At 46.5% G+C, this 22061-nt stretch overlaps 1 protein-coding gene across 4 annotated transcripts in view; it reads left to right on the top strand.

Annotated features, from left to right (window-relative positions):
- Positions 1–22061, top strand: part of FGFRL1 (fibroblast growth factor receptor like 1) — a 168231-nt gene that overhangs the window by 16914 nt on the left and 129256 nt on the right. Inside the window, exon 1 of one of the 4 annotated variants that reach the window (XM_085059565.1) lies at positions 18828–18952. The exons of the other annotated variants lie outside the window; for them this stretch is intronic. The gene's annotated coding sequence lies outside the window, so the exon portion shown is untranslated. Of the gene's footprint in view, positions 1–18827; positions 18953–22061 lie in introns of those variants that run through there. 4 annotated transcript variants of the gene reach the window in all.

Here is a 22061-nt window from a genome sequence, read left to right on the forward strand (position 1 = left end):
CTTTTGTTAACCTCTGCGAGAGTGTTTATGCTTGGCTTATGTTAACCAGAAGGGAAAATTTTCCAGTCAGCAATTGATCTATCTGTCGATGATAATGACTTTGTAATAGGGAGCTTCGTGAGCAAAGCAGATGTGGCTGGAAAACATAGCCTGTGCCCTTACACAGAGATGTCTTCTGTCACCCTCAGAGTGAGAGATTAAGGTCCATTTGTAGCCCAGGTGAGCCCTTAGTGAAGTAAGGTATCTCCCCATGCTCCACTCTGTAATGACCTAGTTTTGTAAAGTCATAGAATCCTAGACTGGTTTGGGTTGGAAGACACCTTAAAGGTCATCTAGTTCCACCCCCTGCCATGGGACACCTTCCACTCGATTGTTTCCTCAATTTGGCCTTGGACACTTCCAGAGATGGGAAATCCACAGCTTCTCTGGGCAACCTGTGCCAGTGCTTCACTACCCTCACAGGAAAGAATTCCTTTCTCATATCTTGGCCTCTGTCAAATGCAACTCTGTGGATGGTTGTACCATGGGCCAGATTAGGACATAGATTTGACTGGAAATCTCATTTAAAAAAAAAAAAAAAAAAGGAAAGATGAAAAGTCATGGCACAGCTCTATAGGACTGGATTAATTTATATACCTGGCTGGTGCTTGTGGCACCCCTCAGGTGGTTGTACCAAACAGGCTGTTACTGATGTTTAATATTCATTGTTTTGTCTAGAGTATTTCACCATGGCTGGAACAACAACTCCAAACTAAGTTCCCTTTTCAAATTTCAGTGCAATTTTTTAGCAGGCTTTAATTAAGCTTCCCATGCTTGGAAGAATATATTTTACGCCTACAATATCTTGTAGGCAACCTCATCAAGAGGGTCAGGAGCGGTATGGCAACACTGTTTTTGTTACGCGCTTCTGCCCAGCAAATCTTTCTTGCTCTTTAATGTAACCTGTTGCATATGAAATTAATTTCCAACATGCATTTGCTTACAAAATAGCGTTCTTCACACCAGAAAGCTCTAGCAGTAGAAGAAACCACTGCCAGATGTCTATATTTATAGAAAACCGGCATGTTCTGTCTGGCGATGACAGAATATTTCAGTGTATTTATGAAGTGCTCGTGTTTTTAGAAATATTGAACTCCAGTCAATATCAGTAGAATCTTGCTTTTCTTATTGTAACCAGCAGAACATGTTTCTTTAGTAGATAGAATACTGAAAAACAAGGAAAAAGGCTTTCCATACCCCTCTGTCGTCAGTGGTTTATTTGTTTTGTTGGTTTTGGTTGTTTTTTTTCCAGCTTCACAGACCTCATTTTAAAGGGACATCTCTGGCTTTAAACAAACACTACTAGGATCTCATGCAACTTTGACTATATACTTCTACATCAGGCATTTTTACTTGAGAGATAACTGTTCATAAAGTTGAAAGAGTAATTTTCACTTGAGCAATAGGTCATGCAACTTTTTTCAGTTTTCAGAGCGAGATGTTTCTTTTTGCTTAGATGGCCCTCGTTTGGGTTGTTATCATGCAAAGGGTCTCACATTTGAATCTGACCCCGTTGGATGTTAAATTTGGATCAAACCAGAAGTGTTGGAGGGTGCAGAAGCCTTGGCACTCACTGCTGGTGGTTGCAGTGTGAAGCCCATCAGAAATAGTGTCCTACAGACAGTGTAGTTGTTTTCCAGACTGACTGTAAACAGCTCAGTTGAGCCACTCAGTGCCTCAGGGTCAAGGCTTTTGCTTATATTCCTGACATAGACGCTGGAGAGCTTTCAGAAGTAAAGTTTGCAGAGATCTGCCCAGATCCTGGTGGGAAGGTGCTGTTGGAAGCCAGGGCTGCATACCTGGCAGTAAATAAATTGAAGGGATTTAGATAGGTGCCTTTACACATTAGAGTAAAAAATGAGGAGCTGTACAGGAGCGTAAGCGAGAGGGGTTCCTTGTGGGATTTACCACTGGAACACAATTGCTAATCTGTGCAATCTACAAATCAAATTAATTGGGTTTGCTCAGGCTGTTGCTCACACGATTGCTAAGCACAGTAGCTTGAAGGCAGTGAGGGTTTGGCCTCCCAACCTCTGCTGCGTATTTGTTTTTTTTGCAGCAAATGCCTTTGATATATGTAAGTTATATTTCCGTACATTACAAATGATAGATTCCTCCCCCATATCCTGTGACAGCCTTCCCTGGAGACAGACAGTCTGTGTTGTTTTAGCGAGATGGAGCAAGATTAACGGGAAAGGTTTTGCTAGTGTTTGCAAAGACTTTTAGCGCAAGAGAAAGGTTTGGATAGAGGATTTAGTGAGAATGAAAAAGCATTTCTGAAAACTCCTGCCTGCCCGCAGGGCTCCCCTCTCTGCTTCCCCTCTTATGCTGCTTTCTGCCTGTGAGGAGCATCAGGACAGTCCATAGGAACCCACGGGCTTGGCTCCCTCCCTGTGCTGCTGCTCAGGTAGAACTAATCCCATTGCATCTGCAGGTCTGCAGAGTATTTTCTGATCCAGCTGCGCTGGTGCATTGAGTCTGTGGGTGGGCTGGGAGCCTCCACGCTGCTGGCGAGGGTGAGGAGGTAGGTGCTAGTGGGGAAGGTGCTCCAGGGGACCCCTTTGTCCTCTCCATGAGGCTCACCCCACCAGGCACAGGAGTGCTGTCCTGCAGCCTGAACCTAAGGCAGCATGAGAAGTGTTCAGCTCAGATGAAATAATTTCTGTGTCAGTGTCTGAGCTGACCTCAAAGCTGATAGGAATGTTGGTAAGTAGGACATTGAGCCCGTATTGACCATCTCTCTGCAGACTGTAATGGGAGTTTGACACCTTAGTTCAGATGAGCCCAAGACCTGAGTCCTGGCAATATTTAAGTTCCTGGGATGGCTTGTGGTGATGCTGCCACAGTCACTGCTCATATATATCTGCATGCAGTGCCAGTAAGTAAAGCTCCAGGTAAATCACAGGCAAGTCCCCACTGAGCTTTTTTCCCCCCCCTGAGTTTTTAGAGCTGGACAGGCTCTATCTCACTCTACAGCTACCTAAAATCCTCAGCTACTCATATCCAGAGCCCCCAACTCCTCCCTGCCAGGTGTGCCTGAGGACACATTGCAGTTAAATGTCCAAGGACATTCCTATGATATGTTTTGGTTGCTGTCAGCAAAGTAGCTGCGTTTGGAAGCTTCACACACAGGCTTCTTGCTCCTATGTGTGTAATGTTAGATGCATTTAAGGGAAGAGGTGGTTTTCCTTCCTCCTGGTGATCAGTGTATACCCCAGAGTGGGAAGGATTAATAGCCCTTGGGGCTTTCTCATCACCATGCAGGAATTAGCATCACAAGCAGGAGGGGCTCAGAGGTCTGACCTGCAACCTTGTGTGGTGTTTTCATTGTGAAGCACAGACAGGATGTACAGTAAATTAGGTTCAGGCAGTTCTGCTTGTTGAAAACAATATAATTTCACAGTGACCCTGAAAATAACTTTTTTTTTTTTTAGAGTCTTAGCAGAGGGGCTGTGGCTGGATCCAGGAGGAGGAGTTGTGGGTGGTGGATCAGGAGCTGGAAGCAAAACTTTACTCTCTGCATTACTGCTGCAAATCCTGCCCTTGCTGACAAGGCTGGTGACGCGTGCAGAGGACTTGGTGGCCTTCACCATGGCCTGATCCAGGGCTGGTAGAGCAGCTCCTGCTTCTTGGGAACTGGGGAAAATGGACACAATGGCCTGGAGTCCCTTTGTTGTGAAAGGGAGCATCCAATCATGGAAGCAGCTGGAAAAAGCCACCAACAAAAAGTGCTCTGTGCAGACCCCTAATGTTTCCTCTGACACTGGGAGGGAGAGAAGCTTGTCCAGCCCCTGCTATGCTGCAGAGCAGGATTTGTTTATCCCAGTCTTTACCTGTGTGGCAGTGAGGTGCATCATACCCTAAAAGCACCTTTTCCTCCAATAAAGAGAGATGAGGAACCCCTCAGGTGTCTCTTGTCCTGTGTGTCTAAAGTTAGAGGTGGAGGAGGCCTGATGGGGTCTGATTTTGAGCATGTTCTGGTGTAAATCAGGAATGGCTTCTTCGAAGTGGAAAAGGAAAGGCTAATTTAAAGCCAATAAATTTGAATTCACCCTCGAGCTTCAGTGAGAGTTAGAAGGATTAATATGTGAGCCAGCCCATTTCCTTACACAGGCAAAACTTTTCTTCATGGCATGAAATTCAGCTCGTTGCAGAAGGCTCAGGTACCATCAAACCCCTCTCTTGGGGTTTTGAATGGGAGGTATAATGTCTGTCGACTTTGTGCTGCCTGTCTGTCTGCACAGGGAGAAGTGTCATGGTAAATGAATCCATTACCCAGGATTGTTGATAGAACACCTTTCTTCTACCTCTGAAAGAAGCTTCCTTGTAGGTCTGTAAATCTGTGTTATCTTCAGCTCCCTCGGTGTAATTGGGGGATTTGGGGATTAGAGGACAGAGCCAACGTCACTGCTGCTTTTCTGCATTTTTGGAATGTGAGGGAAGAGGCTGGGGGTGGAATGGTTCTCGAATGTGCAGTTTATTGGTGTGTCTTTGGTACAGTTTTATGGCTTTGCTAAAAGATGTTGAGCTATATGATTTATTAGCCCTGCCAGAGAGTGCATTAATGATTATTTCACATTCCGTGAGATCTTAGTGGGTCCTGCCCATGGGAAGGTCAGAACGAAGGGGCATTTGACATAGTACTGCCTTACTTACAATAACAACTGATAACGAGCCTAGAAAATAAGTAAGTTCCTTTGACTTCAGGGTGCGTTATCTTGCAGCAGATATCAACACAGCCTTTCAGAGGGAACTGTTGACCCTTTGCTGTGTGTTGTCAGATCCCTAAGAAGTGCCATGGCAAAACCTGCATGCACATATGCACTGGGAGGTGCTTTTACTTGCTTAGGAGCAGGCACTCCAACATTAGCAATGATTCCTGGCAGATGCAGTACTCTCTGCTAACCATGCAGAGAGTGGGGTCTGGTTGGGAATGAGCAGACCCAGTTGGCATGAAGAGCTTGTTAACATTTGCATTTCTTTTTCAGGGGTATTCTCTGGTAAAAAGTCAACCTGGCCCACTGGGTGCTTTCCAGAGCTAAAGGGTTAGCTCCAGTCCCCAGTCTGGATCTGGTTAGTCTCAGGTTCATACCTGATTCATTGAGTATTTCTGGGGCATGTTCAGAGTTCTCTAAAAAACATGGGTGTTCCTGGACTGCAACTTCTGCATTGCACAGCAGCTGAAGCTTTAAGAAAATCAGTGATTATTACAACTCTCTTAATTAAGAAAAAAACCCATCCGTTAGCAGAGAGCTCCATTTCAGGTGATGACCATCCAGCATTGTAGACCCATTCCCTTGTGGATTTGGTTAGGCTGTCTTGAAGTGACAGCTGTCTGTGGGTCAGCCTTGCCCTTGCAGCATCTGTGCTGGTGGAGATAAGACAGGAATCACCCCCTCAGCTCTCTCTGCTTCCAAAGCCGATTTTACAATGTTTTTTTAATTTTTCACAGGCTACTGCTGGCCAAGTGGAGACATTCCTTGTCTGTTACTCATGGGCAGAAATGCTTGATTAGGGCTTCTCTTCCTGGAAACATCAGTGAAATTGATGCCCTGGATCCTCTTCCACAGATAAGATTAGGAGCATGGAAATCGGCACGCTTCTGGCAGTGGTTTTTACTGGCTCAGGGTGGCAATTGCAGAAAGATTGTTTTGGATGATGAGAAATTTTTCAAAAGTTTCCCTGTATCATTTGTCAAGCTGGTGGGTTCTGGGGGCAGAGAACTCACCTAATTGACATGGATTTTTCTTTTTTCCACGTTGTTTCTTTGGCTGGCAGTGGCTGTGAGGGTTGCTGCTTGGAAGGGAATGAGTCACTCGTTTGTTTGAAGCAGTGAAGAAAGGTTCTGCATGTTCCCATTGATATTAAACACGAAGCTGTGAGGTCGGTGGTTTCCTTTTCTCTTGCTTTCAGTGTATTTGGTTTTCATATCAGGGAGGTCAGGAATTCATGTTTGCTGCCTGTGAGGAGGGAGGTCAGGTAGTCTTTAGCTCTTTCTGGCTTCCCATCCCAAGCTGCTGTCATCGAAGCACAGTGGAGCCTGTCAGCTGGGGATATTTTCAGTTGCTGTTTTTGTGGGGAACCTTCCTGGGCTTTCAGCCTCATGGATCTATTTTACTTCACTTGTTTTTATTAAAGTCAGTGACCAGTGCAGCCCTGGAAGGTGGCCAGGCCTTATTTCATGGCATTACAATTTGAAGGATGTGAAGATCAGCGTGTGCCTGATGGCTGGTCTGTCCTGCCTGGCACAGAGCTGGGAGCTTCATCTGCTGGGTGTCTTATGGGTGCACAAATCTGTGCTTGATTAAATCTATTCTAGCATCTCTCAATATGATTATTTCCCTGCAGGCAAGTAAAGGATAGAGGTGAAACTCATATCTGGTAGTCTTCTCTCAATAAGCAGGAAAGCTAATTTCCTAAATGTTTTTTTGTAACAAGCCCCAGTGATTTTTACCCCAGTGAGTTATTCCTCTTTAGGGTGTCTTGCTTAGCAAAATGCTGAAGTGATTCCCCTGGTGTAGGAGGACTGATCCATGAGAAAGCTGCTTTTCCTGCCCTATGGTGATGTAACAGACTGCATGCTCCTCTCTTTTGCTCCCCACAGATAAATTTTCTTTGGAGCAGTCACCTGGGGACACATGTGTGCATATTTAAAATAAGATGCAAACCCCAGCCAGTGTCTTGTAAGCGCTTCTGTTGGCTGCTGGTTTTGCTAAAAGCTGGAACAGCAGATTTGACTCTCTGAGTAAAATCAGTTCCCCAAGGGGCACATCTCCACCTGACATCAGCAGTGCCCCATGGTTCCCCCATTGTTTTTACTTTTGCTGTGTCTGTAATTAAAAAAGCAAAACCATCCCATCCTCACCCCCACAGAGACCATATGTGGAAGTGACTCTCTGTGCTTGATGCAAATGCAGAAAATGTGTCTGAAAATAGACTGCAAGTGATGTAAAAGCCATGCTCATCAAAGAGAATCACCAACCCAGTTTGCCCTCATGGTTCTGGAAGAGATTTTGTCTTGTGCAGAATGTGTTTCCCCCTTGTCCCCCTCCTCTCCCCTGGAGCTGTAAGTCCCCTTTTGTTAAGCCACTGTTGTGGAGCTAAATCCTGGAAACGTAATTTATTCAAAGTGTTCCGCACACATGTAAATGGGCAAAACTTATTGACAGCTGAGTTAAAGTATCTCTTTCTTTGGCGTAACAAGGCACTTTTGCTGGATCTTTCAGCTGCTGGCTTTGTTCCTCAGGCGGGTGAAAAGAGCTTGCAGGGGGGAGAAAAAGGCACACGGAGAATGCCTTGGGTGTGTGTTGTGTGTCTGCACAGTCACAAATTTGTGTGGGGACAGTGTGGCAGAACCTCTTCCCATGGAAGGTGTAGGATGGCACACAAATGTGGGCATATTTTTGATATAAGAAAATATCAAAATTTTGGGCTGTGGGCACATAGTTTGTGTCCCTGGTCCTTTGAAAGGCTCCAAGTGGCTGTATGTCCACCTTTAACTGTGGGAAATGACGGTCCCCAAAAGGATCTTGGTATTTGTCTATTAAATTCCAAGCACACAGCAAATTCAGCTGAACTTTCTGCTGCTTAAGCACTACTCTTTCCTCCTCCATACAAGGCCTTGAATTAGCTAATTAAAATCTAGTGGAGAGAGGGAACAGCCTGCAATGGAGTGAACTCACAAGATTTCTGAGGTCATTGCTGGTACAGAGTTCCCTCACTCTGTCCCATGAAAAGATTTTTAAGTATTCATTGGAAATCTCCCATGGATTTAACTTCTTCCTTTGTTTTCCTTTGCAGTAAAAGCTTGATTGAAAGTGGCTGTGGCAGCAGTAATGCCTGGCTGAGTTTGGAGAAAACAAGCTCTAGGCCCATTTAGACATTTCATTTGAAAGCAGCTTCCATTATCTCCTGTTAGGGGCTGTGGTTAGTGAGGAGCAGGGTGAATGTATATGTGTGTTCATCCATTATGACTTCTTTATCAATTTTTTTAATCACTTTTTTAGGAAGAGGTGAAATTATTTCTTTTTAATATAGGTAATTAATGTCTGATAAATCTGAATCCAGTTTTCTTGGGATTAGTTTGGATGGAGAATCCTAACAGTACTAAATGAGTTGATCCCAGAATTGTATTAAAATACAATTTATTCTGTTACATCAAGCCATCTTTTAGAATATTTTTGGTATCCCTTGAAAGAAAACAGAATAAAGTCTGGGATTCTTTTCCCCCCCACTTAAGATTTTTTTTTGAGGGGCACAGTTTTTAAAACTAAAATTACACACTGGAATTTAAGGTGTCAAAAAGGTGATAAAAGCTACATCATGTTTTATCAAATGTTTTCTGGGCCTCAGTTAACACAGGTGAGGCTTTGAGGAGAGGAGTGGTTTTCTCTGAGTCCCAGCAGTGCAGCCCCTCTGACTTCAGTGGGATTGGAGGAAGGTTTTGAGTTTGTCTTGGCAACAGTGTAGTAGATCAATGCATGAAATGGAGAACTCATTTGTGTGAGGACATAGCTGGAAATGTTTTGTCTTATCCCCAGAGCAGGTAGGGCATATGGAGGTAGTACTGTCTTCTGCAGCAAATCTTGAGCAGGGAATTGCATGAGGGAAATTCTGTCTTAGCAACTCATGCCTGAAGCATGCTCTTTGTGTTGGGACAAAGAACTATTTGTCAACAGAGGCTGTTTCATATAAAAATGGTATTTTCCGTTGAGTTTTGTTTTGGAGGCCTTTCTCTCCCTGCATCCGTTCCTGCTGCTGGCTGTCTGCTGCCATCTCACTCTTCTCTGCCTGCACTGGGCCAGTCAGACTCATTGCACTACTGGAAAGTAATGCAACAAAACCTTTGCTGGTGATTTAATGACCTGAATCTTCCTTCTCACCACACTGGAGTGACCACACAATGAGGAGAGGAAGGAGTCAGTTTGATTTTTGCTGTACTGTTGCTTTGAACTTAGATCTCTCCACGTTCATAGGGGCATCCAAATGCTTTTTTAGGGCTCTTGGGGGTTTCTTGGTTTCATCTTTGCAATCTGAGCCCAAGTGTGGAAGAGTCCAGGCCTTTGAGTTCTTCATGGAAGTGAGAGGTCTGACGCTGTGCTGCCTTGTGCTTTCTATTTTTGTTGGGCTAATGATAGGGAAATGCCACTTACTCTTCAGATTGATAGGAGGAAACACCTCCTAAAAATACCCTTTTTGTGAGGGTTTTCCCTGTCTGCTGGACAGATGGTGGCAAGGCTTTCTGCTGGAACAAGAGCTATGCTAGAAGTGATCTGAAGTGTGTCTGCACTCCCAGAGCCTGTCTGCAGCAGTGGAAGGAATAGGATGAAATCCATGGCAATTTCAGGCTACCATTTTAGGTTCTCCTCTTGGGTCATCCTTGTTTTGACCAGATAAGGTGGAGTTGGGCCCATGTGAGGCCTTGTTCACCAGCCACACAAAATCTCAAGTTGGAGGTTACCTGGGAATTGTGTAAGGATTTCAGTGTGCTGGGCGAAGCAGGAAGCATTAAGAAGGGACAGCAGGCAGGAGAGACCTCCAAACAGTCTGGGATGGATTTTTAGTCCTACTCCATGATGGGCAAGAAGATGGCTGACTGTTAGCCTATTAGTCTATCATTTGGACTCTTCCAAGAGTGGGACTCCTGGGCTCACCAAGCAACATGCTCTGAAGATTGATTTTAAATTAGCCCAAACCAAATTACTTAGTGAAGCCTCATTCTTGGGAGGGTGTTGATGCTGTCAGGCTTGGACAGGGCCTCCCTGTGGCTGCTCTGGCTTCTGTCAGCTTTATGACTGTAGCCATGAAGTTACCCATTTAACCATGTAATGACTTTTTATTTCATTTAATCTTCCAAAAAACAGTATTTGTGCAAAAGCACTGAGGTTTCCAATGTAGCCTTTCTCTAGCTCATTTCCTGCCCAGCTGTTGTCCTTTCCAGGCCCTGTCTGCTGGCTGTGGAGGTCACACCTGCACATCTGCAGTGACCATCTCAGCCCACTCTGCTCCTCGGGGAGCTGGGGCCAACCATGGCTGTGACCGTCCGGCTTCTGGCTTCCTTCAGCCGTCATTCCCAGCGCTGCTATCGCGGCCATCAAAGCTTTATCTCTGGACCTGGTGTCTGATGAGGCCGTCATGGGGCAGGAGCACTTACTGGAAAATGATTTATACTAATTAGGCAGCCTGAAGGTTTCTTGTGGAACAGTAGGAGGGAAGACACAGAGGTCAGTTGTCTTTATTCTCCAAAAAGCCATCATCACCTGATAAAGATTCAACTGCCTTAGGTTTTGAAGAGGATGTTTCATGCTGCTTCAGCCAAAGCAGGGAGTGAAGACTTCAATCTAGTGACCTTTGTTCTCTAAAAGAGCGTGTCAAGTTTTGGCTGTGCTGCTGGCCTTGACTTTTAATTGTTGGAGAGGATGTGAGATCAGCCCCAAGCCTTTGTGCTGCAGCTTACCCGGAGAGAGAGGGGAAGTGCCGTGCTTCTCTGTGCACCGCTGCCACAATTTAATGTGAAAAAAACACAGGCAGCCTCCCCTTCCCCCCGAATAATGAGCTACCTCTTATCAGCAAAAATTAAAACAAGAGAAGAACAAGATGAATGTTAGGGATGGGAAACCTGATTATATCAATAGCTGTGTTTTCATGCAGATTGCTACACCATGATGCACGAGGGGTTTGCCCTGACTTTACCTTGTCTTAAGCACAAATTTCATCCCCATATGAAGGGCCAAGTCCCCATTCCCATCCCCAGTGATGGCATGTGCTTGTGAGTTATCTGAATTTGGCCTGACAAGGTGGCCTAATCCCCCCCTTATGTCTCAGAACCAATTCTCACCCCATTGTGATCCAGCTGAAGCTGGTGGATCAGGTGCTGGAGAGAGAGAACTCAGTGGGAAGGGTTTTTGAAGGGCCAGCACAGTTTGGGGAAAAGGACCTTGTATCAATATTAAGCTCTGAGACTCATTTCTCTGCCTTGCTGTCTGTCCATTGTGTGTTACTCTGCTGGAGGAAAGATACCTGTGGTGGTGTGCAGTCTTTAGAAGGAAGTCTGTAAATGAGGAAGCCTGTGGACCACGTAGGGCCATGGACTGCTGCTCCATGCCTCTTCAGTGTGTCATCCTTTGGTTACCTGGCATCCTCCTTTTGTTCCTTGGGCTGGTGTTTGCAATGTGCCCTGGCTGGTGCTTCCTTGAAAGGTGCCCTGTGCTCTGCTGTCTTTTCTAGACAGCATGAATGATTTGCATCCCTTTTATGCCACTTGACATAAAAGCACTAGAACATGACTAAAATTTTCTCTGCTTCTCTGCAAAAAAGAGCCAGGCCTAGGAGGTGCTTTCTCCTTTATCCTCAGCAGGGCAGCCTTCTCACTCGTGATGGTGGGCAGCCATTTTTGGCCGACCTCACCAAGGATAGTCCCCAAAGTGTTGACTAGTTGCTATCTTGGTTTCAGGGTTGCTGAGATGTGTTCTGCAGGGAACAGCACTCAGGAACTATTTTTTTCTTGACAAATGTCTCCTTACAACCTTGCTGCTCACGTGGGTTATGTGATTTCCGAGCTGGCCAGGAGCCTGGAAGTGAACTCATAGGCCTCAAGGAGCAATAAGTGCTGTGGTGTTTTAACCAGCCCAGCCAAACTCAGCGTGCACGTGTGTGTGTTTGTTTATGTGAGTATGTGAAAGCACTTTCCAGCAGCCCATCTATCTGTAAGGAAAACCTAGCTCCACTCAGTAGTGGTATCAGCTGCAATTCCGTGGTGCCATCAAAAAACCCAAGCCAAACAAGGAACTATCCTCCTGAAAACAGCCTGGTGTAAACTGTACATGTCACCTGTGGGTCTCTGTGAGTGGAACAAGTCAACACAGCTTTTTGTGACAATTAAAGGATCTGCTGGAAAAGCTGAGCCTTTGCATCACTGTGGTGCGTCCAGGTAATCAATTCACCTCTGAAATCCACTGTCATTCCTTTTCCAGGTGCTACCCTCTTCACAAGGGTTGTGGCAATGGGATTTGAAGGCAGCTAGTAAGCCTGTGATAGATTTGGAAGTTCTCTAAGCAAAGCCTCTAATGTGTGGGTTGGAAACAGAGTCTGTTCTTTTATACTTGTGTTGTGCTCTCCTATAATTGGCTCTGCAGATGCTGGGCTGGCTCCTTTGAGAAACCCAGGAACTTGCAAAGGTGTTGAATGGTTCTAGTAGGAGCTGAAAGGAGCTGTGAGTGCTTCACAAGCCCATGAGGAGTGAAAAGTCTGTCTTAAGGTACCAAAGCAGTAATGTAGTTGGCTCAAACCCAAGAACAAGACAGGAGAGAAAAGCAAAGTAATGCCTTTTCCAAAGGTCTCTTACAGCTTCAGATCCTAGGACTGAGGAAGTCTTTGACTTGGGGCCATCCTTATTTGACAGTGTGTGCACTAGGTGCTCTGTTGCTGCCTGAAGAGCCTGTCAAACAGTGGTGAGAGTGTGCTGGGCTGTGGGCTGAGACCTGGTGTGGGAATCTGACCCATCCTCAGTGCCTGCACTAGAATGAGATGAGCAGAGTCTCTCTGTACTTGTACAGGGAGCTGAAGGGAACTAGCTTGAACGTGGACAGCTGCATTGTGGAAATCCAGGCTATTTTTTGCTGTTCCAAACACAGTTAACTGGTACATGGGGACTTCTGCCCAAGCCTCTGTTCATCTGTAGGAATATAGGTGTCCCACAGGTTCAGTGTCCTATGTGCCAGCTGGTGTGAGCTGGTGTGTCTTGTGCTGCTCTGGACATCTTATATTTGGAGTGACTCAAGGCCCTAAAGCCAGGAGAGCTGTCTCCCATCCCTGCTTCTATCCATGGCTCTGCCATTGATTTATCCTGGTATGGTGGCAATTTCCTCTGCAGTTATTGTGGAATATTCCTTTCTTTTATGACCTTTTGAAAAAGCAAAGGAATGGGAGTAGATTATAATCCTCCATTTCATATTTTACGTATTTTTTTTTTAGTCCTGGAGCAAGATGTTTCACCAGTAAAGCGTTGTAAACTTTCTAGGTTACATTCAACAACACCAAAGCCTGGAAGACAAGACAGTATTGGGAAAAATAATTTGGTTAAAACTGAACTGGTGAATTTTGGACTGATGGAAAGTGACAGCACTCCAGCTGTGGCTTCAGTGCTCTGCAACCATAGCCATGATCCTGGTTGCCACAGGCATGCAGTGTGGTAAGGCAGGGCACTGCCCATTCCTGAGCATCTCTTGCAGAGCTCCCACAAGCAGAGTTGATTTCTGAAACAACACCTCTCCGAGTCTCTGATCTCTACCCACCTCCTCAATCTGATACAGCTGAAAAATACATTGAAAAGGTTGGAAAATGTAGTTAAAGAGACCTCCAGAATTTCCCACTTACCAGAACCGGCCTGCCCTGACAAGCCCTTGAGCTGTCGTAGCTTTTCTCTTTCAGCTTCCTGACAGAGGGTGCACAGCATTTCCCAAAGAGACTTCTGCCAGTGCCAGGAAAGGAGACAGTGTTGCTTTGCTCAGAGTTGTCCTTGTGCTTTTTCCTCCCTCTTGTTACTGAGATAAGGAGTCCGTGAAAGACTGTGCAAAGCACCATGTCGGTTTAATCAGTGTACGAGGGAGAAACTCGATATGCCCTGTTAGTGTAGTCACAGTCCAAGCATGAAATTAAGTGGAGGTGGGGGTGGATGTGATGGAGAGAAATGCTGTCCATCTCCCAGGCATGTAGCTGAGAGTCCACAGGAAGGGGGAATTGAGTGAATGCCCTTGCAGAAAGCCTCTTGGAGCCTGGCAGACCGGGACTGCGGTGCCTTATAATTATTGCACATAATAACCCAAAGTGGGTCACGCAGCAGTTTTGTGTGACGGTATTAAATGGCAAATTGGGAGAGTGTGTGTGCTGATTAGAGCTGGTGAGGAATGCCATCACTCTAAGAGGGGTGAAAAAGAAGTGAGAACGAAAAGATTTTCTTTGTGCCTGGAGGGGTGTGAGGATAGTGTTTTTCCCATCACCCCAGGGATCAGTGGAGAGTTACACTCACTCAGCCCAGACATCAGAGCCTGAGGCTGCATGTTCACGTGGGATTTAATGCAACCTGTCTGCTCAAACTCTGCGTGGCTGTGTCCTGGTGGGTGCTTCCTAGCCTGAATTGCTATGGAGCAGGGCTGTGCACTGCCAAGTGTTGTCTGTCCTTTGGCCTGGAGCTGGCAGTGTTTAAAACTGCTACTTTCAGCCTCCACAAGCTGGTACTGCTACTGAGGGAAGTGGTCCCACCTGCTTGCTGCCCTGCCCTGCTCTGCTCCTCCCTTGGAGAATGTGATTCAGGACCTCCATTGCAATCAGAGGAGAACCCTTTCCTGGGACACTAATTTTGCCATAAAGTCTGACATTTTGCATTTTCTGCAGTGATTTCAGCGTGCTCTATAAACTTAAAGACTGCAAATGTTTTAAATTTAATTGCTGCTGACAATACACAACTTACTAGATGTTACAGATATGACAGTTGTTTCTGACATGACAGTTCTGGGGGGAACCTGCAAACAAGACTGTCGAGATGGCATTCCATGCTGCCCCAATCTCTGCTGCTTAATTCTCCTTCTTGTGTTTGCATACTGAAGAAAGCACTTTCCACTTTGTTCAGAATGAATGAGTTAAGGAGAATACTTTTATTTACATCTTCTTTTTGTCTGAAAACAAAGGATGATTTTAGTAGCCTCAGCCTACCCTCTGGGCTTGGAGTGCTGCCTGATTCAGGCAATAGTCCTACTGACATTAGTGGGTGTTCTCCACCTTGTAGTGGAGAAGTCTTGAGATGCTTTACTGGGGTAGTTGGCACTGTTGTCCCTGCTTTCCAGATCCAAGGCACAGAGGGAAGACCTTCCACTAAACCAAGCAGCAAGGGAAAGAGAACATGGATCTACCTATTAGTGACAGCATCATAGGTCAGCATTAGATTACCCCAGCTGTATCAGATTGCCCCAGCTGTGTAAATTTGCAGATGTGGAGCCAATTCCCCAAAACAGGGGCAGAGCCAGGTAAAATTTTTGAGATAAGTGAAGACAAGGATGCTCTGGCGAAAGAGACGTCTCTTGTATGCCAGAGAACTTGATGTTCTCACTGCTGCTGCTGTAGCTGTGTAGCATCATTGGGGAAATCATGCCATGTCTCGTTTGTTTCTTATTCTTAGTTATTTGTGTTATTTCTCTGAGTGCTTCAGTCCAGCCCTGGCTGGACAGCTTAGTCCTGCTGTGGGAAGGAGCTCTCTGTAAGCTGTATGAAATCATGGGGCTGCTGCACTTGTTCTGATCACCCTCACTGGTGATCTCTGCCATTCTCCAGCTTCATCCCCAGAATTTCCCACTGCCTCCCCTGCCCAGGCCCTTTGCATGCAGTGCAGGGGTGATCTCCAGGGCTGTGCAGAGTGGTCTCCCTGCCAGGCTCTCGGGAGTGCTGCCAGCTGCCCTGCTCCCGCGGGCTCACAAAGGCTGGGGCTGCTGCGGGAGGAAGCCTTCGCGGATCCCAAGGGGAAAAGGAGAGCAAGCACTTTGTATCACTTGACAGGAAGGCCTCTGCTTGACAAAAGAGCACTGCTGACAGGCTCCAAAAAGCAGCCCGGGGCTTATATTTCCTGAGCCAGCAAGACATCCCCAGCCTTAGTGCAGAGGGTTAAATAGATGGGAATGAGTGGGGTCTGTGGGTATTTGCAGACCCTGGCAGGTGTGTTACTGACCTGTGTATAGCTCTTGCCTACCGAAAGGTGAACTTGCCACCCATCCCTTCCAGCCGCTGGTTTCTGTGCAGCCGCTGGGGCATCGGGGATGCCGGCAGTTTGGGAAGCACTTGCCAGATTTTTCACTTCCCCCTCTGCTCCCCCCTCCCAGGCTCGCACAGCAGTGAAGTAATCTGTGACATTCAGACAGCGGGAAGGGGAAGCTGCTGCAAAATAAAATAACAGCATCAGGAAGCGGCACCGTGCTCTTTCCCACTCCCAGCTGGGAAATGACAACACTTCATTCAGCTGCTCAAAGCCTGGCGCCAGCGCAGCCCTTGCCGAGCAGGGCTGGCTAATAACTTCCCCGGCTGCCCAGCTCAGCACTGCCTGCCCAGTGGGCTCAGGGGCACAGGGAAGATGAGACAGGCGAGGTGCCAGCAAAGAGTCGCTTTAACAGCAGGCGCTGCACAGTAACACCTGGCAAAACAGTTGCTTGGGTTTATAGCTTCTGTGAAGACCCCGGAGGGTGTTTCTTTTACGCTTTAATTCCTGCTAGTTACATTTTGCAGGGTACCTGGACTTTCCCCCCTTCCTTTGCTGGTGGCTGTTACTTTTACAGATGTCTTGCAACTCGAAGTTTCACAGCCCAAATCCAGTGTGTTATGTGCTGAAGCAAGATTGCTGTAGGCAAACTGACCTCTTGGACAGGTGGTGTGAGTCTGGAGAGAAGTTTCTCTCTCTTCTTCCCACTCTTGCTACAAACCAACCCCTGGGTGCAAGGCACTGCCTCTATGCTCAGGTGTCTGAGTGCAGGAGGTTGGTCCCTCTGCTCCCTCCCTTTCTAAAACATTAGGTGGGGTGGGGGGAGAATCAACCTGGCACATCAGATCCGGTGATGGCACCAGCCAAGCACCTTAACATGGACAGCGAGATTCACAGACTTTAAATCCTCAAAAGCAGTTTGTATTCTTTGTTTATGTATGACTGGACTGTAAAATTAAGTAAGGCAAAGCCTTTCTTTCAGGGCTGGAGCCCTAAACCACAGATCTGCTGTGAGTTTAATGTCTGTTCTCCTTATCTGACTCTGAAGGGGCACAGAAGAGCTGGCATCTGGTTATGGGCTTGATGGTCACAGTGATTTTCTGTCCACAGTTTCAGCTCTGCTGGGCCTAACAGTAGCTTTTTAGCCTCGGGTGTGACTTGTCTTGTAGGTATGAGAGACCGGATTTTCCACAGACTGCAGCTCCTAGGGTTAGAATGCAAATTCTGTTTTCATTCAGGCGTCTTGCACAGCAGCCACTTGTTTTTTGTATGCACCAAGTTTAGGAGGTAACAAAGTTGGTGCAGCCCCACAAGTTGTCCCTCCAGCCTCCAGCCCCTCTCTTTGTATGCTGTGACTTGATGGCATCACCTGAGACACGATGTCACCTCACTGCCATGCTGCCATGACTGGGCATGTGGAAAGGAGCACACATCCCATGGTGTGTAGGGTACAGCACGCTGTGTGAAATACCAAGCTGGGCCTGCAAATTGCTGTGAGGCTGCACCCGCTGTGGTTGAGTCTCTTCCCATCAGCAGCTTTGGGGTTGTCACTTCAGCCCTTCAGATGGTTACATCCTGAGCTGTTCACCATCTGCACGTTGCTGCCTTGTGCTCACACAAGGATGACATAAATGTCTGCCCATGTTCCTGTGGGGTTTTTTGAATTGTTTCTGAGTGTTAAAGTAATTTTGTGTTTTGCGCCTGGTTTTTATCACCCAGGGTCCACCAGTCAATCCTCTTGCAATTGTTTAGGTTAATCCTCTTGCTGACTATTTTTTTCCTCTACCCAGCACTGATGTCCCCAGGCTTCTCAGCCTGCAATACAACTAAATCCTGGGAGCATTGGACTCTTCACCTGCATCTCAAATCAACATAAAATGCCTGCTGTTTTTCTTGGCCAGGTGTGCTAAGAATGCAAAGGTATTAAATGATGTCACCATCATGATGCTCCTTTGGTGCTGGTTTGCCACAGAAAGCAAGAGTGCAGCTGTGAGCTGTAAAGAGGAGACTCCTGACAAGTATACCTGGACTGCTGGTGCCCCAAACCCATGTTTCCCTATGCAATAAATAAACCCTGATTTTAAAGTGTCTGCTCACTTACTGTTGTGCAAACCTGTGTAAAGCTTGGTGTGACCTGCCCTTGGGGATTCCTGGCCCTCAAATCAATCTCCTGTGGAACCATGGCCAGTTTGTTTCATAGTTCTGCTCATCCTCCTGTGCAAGATTCTTTTTTGTAAGTCCTCTTTAGGTACTGGAAGGCTGCTGGAAGGTCTCACTGGAGCCTTCTCTTCTCCAGGCTGAATGTCCCCAGCTCTCCCAGCCTGTCTCCACAGCAGAGGTTCTCCAGCCCTCTGAGCATCTTTGTGGCCTCCTCTGGACTGGCTCCAACAGGTCCATTATTTTCTGAAGGAAAATAAGATCTTCCTTTTAAGACAATTTCCACACTTCAGGTGTTGCTGCTGCTCCAATTCCATCTGAATTTCAAAACCTCTGAACTTGCACGTGAAACAAAACACCCACCTCATGCCAAGCTCTGGATGGGGGAGGCTTTCAGTGCCCTGGGCAGTGGGCTGGGCAGCTGTGGGCTCTTGAGGGAGCAGGCTGGGAGGAGGGACACAACTCAGGGAGCCAAGTGGTTTCAGTTCTGCTGTTCACCTCGGCACAGGCTCCACGTTCAGCCTGGGTCAACGAGGCGTGTCTGCAGATAAAGAGCTATTCTGGTAAAGTGTGCTGAGAGGGGATGTGTAAATGCAATAAACCCTTAAATTTATGCAATATATCCGACTGAGCCTCCACTCCCCTGCAGCTGGAGCTTCTGATGTGTTTTAGGGAATGATTTTCCTTAAATTAAACAGTAAGACAAAGCCACCAGTAAATAAATGAGTTGGTGTGACACACAGGAGGCAGGAGCTCCACTGCGAGGGCAGCTGGCACTGCGCAGGGGACAGGGACACCGCCTGCCCGCCGATGGCTCCAGCTCCTTAATCTGAAACCTCCGTGTGCCAATCTTGGGACAGGTTTTAAATAGCAAGTCAAGAGCGAAGCCACGTTTGTCTGGGGCTGAGGAGGGAGCCAAGCTGAGATAGTGCTGCTTGCCGGAGTGTCTGGGCAGCACGGACAGGAAAGGCCCCTGCTTCCCAGCATCCAGGCCCCAAACGGGTTTTGGCTTCAAAGGTGACTTTTTTTCAGATGAATGGCTGCTGGTGTGGAGGTTGGGGGAGGGAAAACTGGCAGCTGAGGCAGGGAGGGGTTTGTGCTTTGTTCTGTGTGCTGAGTGAGTGGTCTGGAGTGTGGCAGTGGAGCTGTGAGGGACTGGGTTGGTGGCGGCTGGGCAGGGTGTGACATGGCAGGTGGAACACACAAGGTGGGGAGGGCTGGGGTGCAATGTGTGTGAGATGGGGCATTGCGGGTGGGTGAGGGTCAGAGATTGTCAGGGCATGACAGAAGGGAGAGAAGGGAAAGTCCTGGTGGCTGGAAGTCAGCTCTGGAGCTGTGAGTAGTGAGGACACCAAGGGTTGCAAGGAAAAAAGGGATGAAGGTCTGGTCAAATAGAAGCAATGTTTCTGAACCACTGCAGTTAGAGCCTTTCTTTATGGTGTTTCTGGCCAGGGTCGGCTCTTGTCCCATCATTTGTCTTGCACTTTCATTTAAAGGGTATTTATGGGATTTGTGCCAGGGTAAGTTGCACTAGTGAATTAGGCCTCAGACACAAAGCCAAAAGTTCCCTGGGGGCCAAAAGTTCCTGCTCCTGAAAAAAAATGCAGAGTGACTCTCTAAAGTGGTCCCTTTCCAAGGTTAGAGGAGAATGTGGTGACAGCATCCCAGACTCTTGCAGTCCTCAAAATTGCTTTTAGTTAACCTACTTAGGTGGTCATTTTCACCATGTGGCTGTTCTCCTCCTTCTCCCAGGGGTTAACTGTGACCCTCAGTCAAGGCTGAGGTGGGAGCTGGACTCTGCCTCAGTCTGAAGGGGTGCAGCGGAGGAGTCCCCTTCCCTGGAGGTGTCTGAGGGGAGGCTGCATGTGGCACTCAGAGCCATGGTGATGATGTTGGGTCTTAGGTTGGACTGGAAGATCTCAGAGGTCTTTTCCGTGGCTCTGTGGTGGGTGTGCTGTGTGGCTGGAGTGCCTGCATCCTCCCAAGTGAGAGCTGTGTCATTTGGAGTTTATATCCACTTCCCTAAGCCTGTTCCCACCAAGCAGATCAGAGGAAAACCTTTGGCCAAGAGTGCTCTCTTCATTTATTAGAGCCTTGACAAGTTAAATAGAGGTAGAGATTAAACGTGAATGGGACTTATGTTGGAAAGCTCAGCCTTAGAGACATTAAAGAAAAGGAAGTTAAGTCAACAGGAAAGTCACCTGACTGTTGTGGAGCAGAGGTAGGACACCTGAAAGGTGCCTGGCAGGTGTGGCATTGTCCTGTTCAAGGGGGAGCTGCAACCACAGATAAGCATCATCATTTTAAACTCTCTTATAAGTTTGTTTTTCTGAAAAACGAAACAGTACAAGCTGTCTACTTTTGCAACTTACGTGCAATGCAATTAGTGGATCCTTTCCACGTGCTGACAGATTTCATCTGCCTGTGTCTGTCTTTAGTTATTAATTGCTTAGGACTTAAACACAAGTTTCTCATTCTTTATCTTTATTTATTATCAATACTTGTCTGATGGTATGAATGGCTGTCAAATTAAGCTGAGTATTACCAATTCATGGCAGATTTGTATATTGTTTGCATGAGAACAGCTTTCTGCTGCCTGTTTAAATTAGAGTGACTGAGTGAGCAGTCATGTTAAGGACAAGATCAGGATGAGTCCAACTTTGTGTCAGTGTAACAGCAAAACTTGGATTACAGGCTATTTCTGCCATTGCATAGGAAGGTATTTTGGTTTTTTTTTCCCTGGTAATTGATGGTCTCTTTTGTTTCTTTTTCTAAAGCATTTACTGAAAATGTGAAAGCCATTTTAAGGGTGTTTCTTTAGCAGGGAAGTGTGTGATAAATAGAAGGCAAAGTTCTTCATTCCAAGAAAGCACTGCAAATTCACACCACATCTGCTGACTTCAGCAGAGTCTCACCGGGTTTACACAACACACACATTGCAGCTGGGCTCATGTTGTGCATACTTAGAGAAAGCTAAGTTACCACTAGAGGTGATGGAAATATTTTTTGGGAAATGAAGCTTTGCTGGAATTGTTTTGGTATTTTTGTTAAGACCAATGTAGTTGTGTTAGAAGAAAATGCAAATAGGAATAGCTCAGAAAAGACCAAGACACAGGAGGAGCAGGATAGAGAGGTGCTGCTCACCTTGAGTTCAGGTTGCTGGCTCAATATATGGATCTCCATGATCAAATCTCTGATCTGGAATGAAATGTATTTTCCCTTTTAAAAGAGGAAGAATGAGAGACACTTGACCCTGCATCTTGGACAGGTGGTAAACTGTAACCTTCCTCCTGAGAGAAAGCTGAAATAAGAGTAAAATAAGAAAAACAAGAGACAAAGGGGACTACGGGTTTGTCCCTAGCTGGTGCTGTGTGTGTTTCTGCATTGCTTGTGGTGCTTGTGGAGAGACACAGCCTTCCATCTCATGTCCCTGTCCAAATATTTTTCTCTCTCCAGCATGGAAAACATGAAGTTCTCAAATATGATGCCCCTCTGTTTGCAACAAACACTTAAACAGTATCATGCTTATGGGGGACTCAGTCCTGCAGTCAGGCAAGGATGGCTTGTGTCAGTCTCAGAGCCCACAGAGCTTGGTATGTTGCTCTTCCACTGCGTTAATCAGGTTGTTCATGTGTTTGCTTGGCAAGCAGGATCATTGAAATGAACCATTAAAAAAAAATATGTAGGTAAGAAAAAAATAGATGGCAAGAGAGTGATAATTCTTCCTCTCCCCTGTTGTTTTTTCTCTGGAGGTTTTTCACATGGCAGGGCAGGGGCTGTCTCTGGAGCACAGAGCCGCTGATTTTGCTGACATCCTTGAGAAGATGTGTTATAAACAGGAAGGGAAGAGGGAAGAGCCCAGGTCTTGTTGACAGGGAGCATGTGGCTATTTTTGTGGCTGGGAAACCTTACCAGACCCAAGTTTGGAATCCGGGTGTGCTTCTGAGAGGTAGCCAACCTTTCCAGCACTGTTGCTGTTGAAATCCCCATACCAACATCCTAACCCTGCTGGAGTGCAAACTTTTAATTCCTTGGATGTACCAGCAAGCTTTATTTTCTCTTCTTTTTTTTAACTCCCTCAGTCAGTCCATTCAGTCCCTCCTGGGACAGGCTGTCCTGCTGGGGT

This window comes from Lichenostomus cassidix, chromosome 4, assembly GCF_008360975.1.
Source record: "Lichenostomus cassidix isolate B80296 chromosome 4, HeHo_3.0, whole genome shotgun sequence".
In the NCBI taxonomy this organism is placed as follows: domain Eukaryota; kingdom Metazoa; phylum Chordata; class Aves; order Passeriformes; family Meliphagidae; genus Lichenostomus; species Lichenostomus cassidix.